This window comes from Urtica dioica, chromosome 4, assembly GCF_054948205.1.
Source record: "Urtica dioica subsp. dioica isolate 48M chromosome 4, U.dioica_male_clone48M_v1_H2, whole genome shotgun sequence".
Lineage (NCBI taxonomy): Eukaryota > Viridiplantae > Streptophyta > Magnoliopsida > Rosales > Urticaceae > Urtica > Urtica dioica.
In genome coordinates this window covers 20,530,919-20,536,179 of record NC_142759.1, presented here as the reverse complement: position 1 = coordinate 20,536,179, position 5,261 = coordinate 20,530,919, and positions in this window count along the sequence as shown.

Here is a 5,261-nt window from a genome sequence, read left to right as displayed (position 1 = left end):
TGACGAAGTGGGTTGAAGCCAAGGCGACTCCGATGAGTGACGGTAAAGCGGTCCTAAACTTTCTCAAGAAGAACATTTTCTCTTGTTTCGGTACTCCTCGAGCCATCATAAGCGACGGCGGATCTCACTTTTGTAACCGTCAATTCGAAACACTTCTCGCTAAGTATAGTGTGACTCATCGGAAGGCATTGGCTTATCATCCTCAAGCCAATGGCCAAGCGGAAGTTTCAAATTGAGAAATTAAGCAAATTCTCGAGAAGACGATTGGAAGTTCCTTGAAGGATTGGTCCAACAAGCTCCACGATGCTCTTTGGGCCTACCGAACCACGTTCAAGACGCCCTTAGGTATGTCCCCATATCGACTTGTTTACGGGAAAGCTTGTCACTTACTCGTGAAACTTGAGCACAAGGCGTTATGGGCAATGAAAAAGCTCAATTTTGACTACTAAGCGGCGGGGCAACAAAGACTTCTTCATCTCAACGCCCTTGACGAGCTAAGGACCGACGCGTACGAGAACGCTAAAATCTACAAAGAGAAGACTAAAGAATGGAATGACAAGCATCTCGTGCGAAAGGAGTTTGTATTGGGCCAAAAAGTTCACTTCTTCAAGTCTCGATGGTCCGGCCCGTTCGAAGTCATTCAAGTATTCCCATACGGCTTGGTGGAACTCAAGACTGCCAACGGATCGACCTTCAAAGTGAATGGACAACGAGTGAAGCCATACTACAGCGGAGTATTCGAGAGTGAGCGGTTAGTCACTCTCCTTGCCCCGGAACAATGAACAACAAATCAGTACCCCGTAGAGCTCTAGACGCTAAATTAAGCGCTTGTGGGAGGCAACCCACGATTCTTTCGTTGTCTTCATTTTCTTTAGTTTTTAATATTAAAAAAATGTTGTTCATGACAGGGCGCGCCGCGCCATCACCTTGGAGCGCCGCGCACTTGAAACCTTTTGTTACAAAAAAAGATACCGAGAGCCAACGCGTTGAGGCGAGCTATTCGGCGCGGCTCGCCTTCTCATTTGTGAACATTCGGGCGGCGTGCCGACACGTTTTAATAGCCCGAAGTTGGCTCAAAACACACATTTTTCAAATTTTCTCATACTCTCTCCCTCTCCCTCCGAACCTTACACATATTTGCTGAAAATTTCTCATTTCAAACACGAAATCTCTTCAAAATCTCGCATACAACATCATCATTTGTGCATTTTCGGATTTCATCTTTGTTTTTTACTCTTTTGGCATATTTTCACCCGAATTTCAACTTTGGAGGTAAGTGTGATTTCAAATTTTTATAAGTTTAACGCACATTTTGAGCTTGGATATTGGTTGAATAATGTGTGTAGGATGTTTGTAGATGTGTTTGGGTAATCAAAATTCTAGTATAGTGTGATTTTCATAGTAAAGTCTCATGCACTCTAGGTGTTCGTAAAAATTCCCGAGAGAGAGTTTGTTGACATTTTTTGTGTTTATGTCCCGTTCGTATAGTAAGTGTCTTCATGTAAGTTTGTGGTGTGGTGCATGAGTTTTGGTTTGAAAATTTTGGGTGTTTGGTCGATTTTTAATGTTTCCATATCGTGACTCTTTCCCGAACGCCGTGGTCCTTTGTATTTTCAGGAATGGCACCAAACAAGCGAGCGAGAGCGGCGTCAGCCCGTGGTACTCCGTTGTCGAGGCTCATCGAAGGAGCCGAAGCAAAATGGTCAAAAATTGTAGAAAAGAACTTCATCTCGGACACTACTACAAATATGGTTTTCAGATGCGCATGACTATCAGGTGCGACTAGTCGCACCTAATAATCGCATCTAAATGACTTTCTGGTGCGACTAGTCGCACTTGATTGTCAACCCGAAGTGTAAAAAATTTCGCTAAAATTGTTTTTGCTTTTGAGTATCAGGTGCGACTAGTCGCACCCGATAGTCAAAAAAACTATCCGGTGCGACAAAGTCGCACCTGATAGTTTCAAAAATTTAAAGCGGGCCAATTCTCCCCCTCATTTTTTCATTCAGGATTGACGTGGCATTCTGGGTTATTTTTTTTAGATATTATCAGGTGCGACTAGTCACACCTGATAATGTATCGGGTGCGACGAGTCGCATCGAATAGATCTTTCGGGTGCGACAATGTCGCACCTGAAAGTTAGGTTTTCTATAAAACAAAATCGTCTGCACTTCGCCTTCCTCATTTCATCACTCCGCCAATTTAAAAAAAAAAAACCTCTCTCTCTCTCTCTCTCTCTCTGCAACTGCGCCGCTTCTCTCTCTCTCTCTGCCACCTCCGCCGCGCTCCGCCCTTTCCACCACCTCCGCCGCTTTTCTCTCTCTGCCTCATCTGCCTCCCCAGGAAAAGAGGAAAAAAAAGAGAGCTTCGATCGGCCAGCAGCTCCTCCGCCAAGCCGCGCGCGCGCCACCACGTCTCTCCTTCATCTTCTCTTCTCCTTCTTGCTTGCGCTCGGCCAGCAGCTCCTCCACCAAGCCGCGCGCGCCCCCAGCCACGCTCCGCCGCTAGTGGGACCTCCGCCGCCGCCGCCAGCAGCCCCTCCGAACCTCGCCTGGCGCTCAGCCCCTTGGCCTCGAGCCCCTCCGACCACAGCTCTGGCGCTGCCCCTCCGAACCTCTACCGAGCCTTGTTCCCGTTCACTCTCCGGCTCTCTCTCTGCCTCACTCTCACTCTCTCCGTCAGGTCATCGTTAGCTCTTCCGGCCGAGCTTCCGACCGCCGCTCAGCCTCGACAGCCTCGGCGTCTCTGCCCCGATAGCCCTGCTGCCCCGATGTGTGCTCAGCCTCGACGTCGCTGCAATCTTGGTAAGCTATCTCTCACCGCCTCTCTATCTCTCTCTCTCTTATTTTCCCTTTGACTGAACCGAGAACCGAGAGTAGGGCTGCTGTTGTCCCGAGCTGTCGTCGACGAGTCTGTTAACATCCCATGTCCTCGACGAGTCCCTGCCTCGTCCCCTGTCCTCGACGAGTCTCTCTCCCCGCTGCACCGAACCGTCGCTGCCTCGATCCCTCCTCCGCCGTTTCACCGAGCCGTCCCCTGTTGTCCCGAGCTGTCCAAGTAAGTCTAGCTTTAAAAAAAAAAAAATTGTTTGTTATATAAGCTGGCTGTTAGTTTAGTTAATTAGGCTAGTTGATATAAAATGTTAGTTAGTTAATTAGTATGTAAATGTTAGTTAATTAAATAGATATGTTAGTAACTAATTATTTAGAGTGTTAAATGTTAGTATGTAAATGTAAATGTTAGTTAATATAATTGTAGTTAATCATTGTAAATTTTAATTACATAGTTAGTAATATGTTTAGGTTCTTTAATTTAATTTTGATTAGTATGGTAATTGTAATTGTAAGGAAATTGTAATTAATTACAATACCATGTTAATATTTAGTAATGTGTTTAGGTTAGTGTTTAGTTTAAATTTGTTTTGTTTGAATTAGTTTTGATTTATTGTAATTTATCAATTAGGAATTGTAATTATTCGAATAATTACATGAATAGGTTGTTTAGTTTAAAATTATTTAATGAAATTAAAATTGTAATTGTAACATGCTACTTTGAAATTGATTAGTAATTGTAATTGATAATGTTACATGTTTAATAATTTGATTAGTTTAGGTTTAAACTAAGTTTTATTTGTGTTTTGTTACATGTTTTGATGTTTTGTGACATGTTTAGTATAAAATGAAGTTTAGGTTAAAATTAAATTAATGAATTTGTGATTAGTTTTAGTTTTTTAACATGAAATGAAATTGTAAGTTTAAATAAGAAAAATAGTTTGTGAAATGTTTTGATAGTTTGTGATATTTTGTTTATTTGGCTTTTTCATTTATAAAATGTTGTGACCGAACCACGGAGTTCGGTTTAGGGCTGAGCTAATTTGTAGGATAGTTCTGGATGGTTTGTATATGTTTTTAAATTATTTTGCAGGTTTTTGGTTTGTCAATATAATAGGGGAAACTCTGCCGAAATTTCGATAGAGTTTTGAATCAATTAGTCTGAAAACTCCCAAGTTATTCAATCCGACTTCAAAATAACATACAATTATTCATAATCTCTCTTTCATTTTGTTCTCCGTCGTCCTTTATCAATAACTCTTCACAACTTTCATTTTTCGCTCTCATTCAGCGAAATGTCCAATCCAAGTAGAGATTGGATCACGGAGAATAATCGGGTGATATTGCAGTACAAAACCGGTGTTAACGAGTTTATTCGCGCTGCAAGAAGATTCCCTAACGAAAATGGCAAATATCGGTGTCCTTGCAAACCTTGCAACAATGTGAGATGGCACGACATCGGGGTTGTCAGGAATCATTTGGTGAATAAGGGGTTTACCCCAGGCTACACAAAATGGTATCATCACGGCGAGCTCGAGTGTGTCGTCTTTCCTCATGAAGAAGATTTCATCGGAGGAACAGATCAGATAGGAATAGGAGGATTGCACGGTGCTGTGGAGGATATCAGGGATCACGAGGATTTCGACGATGCTACGGAGCCGACCCAGAGCGAGGTGCGTGCAGAGGAGCAAGTGGAAGACCTCTTCGCCGAGTTGGAAGCGGAATTGTACCCTGGATGCAAAGAGTTTTCTTCTTTGTCCTTCTTGGTTTCGTAAATGCATCTCAAAGTCACGAACCATTGGACGAACAAGTCATTCACAGAACTCTTGCAGCTCTTGAAGAAGTCTCATCCAGCTGGTAATCGAATTCCGGAGAAGCATTACGAGGCAAAGGCGAAGCTAAAGGGTTTTGGCATGGGATACTGTTCTCGGACAACGTCGAGATTCGTATGTCGGGATAGGTCCCTCGATCCCTCGATCCTCGTATCTCTTGGCTCAGGCTCAGGACGACAGCTCGTCATCAGGTTCTTCATCGAGGCGCGTTCCAGATCCAGTGGTTAGAGAGCTACAAGCAGCGTTGGCCGCACAACAGGTCGCAATGGAAGAGATGAGATGTGAGCAACGAGCTCAGATGGAGGCGTTTCAGCGACAGTTCTTTGCCTACACACAGCAGCATCAGTCTCTCATGCAGACATCCCCCGCGATGATGCACCTTGGGACGACGCCGCCATCAGCTTCAATGCCGAATGTTCAGACGCCGCCATCCGCTTCAATGTCGAATGCTCAGACGCCGCCACCAACTTCAATGCCGAATGCTCAGACGTCAGATTCGGTAGAATTTTAGCGACATCGTTCGAGCGGCAGCGCACCAGGACGCCAAGGCGCACGAGGAAGATCTGGCGGAAGAGGAGGCCGTGCATTCAATAATTGG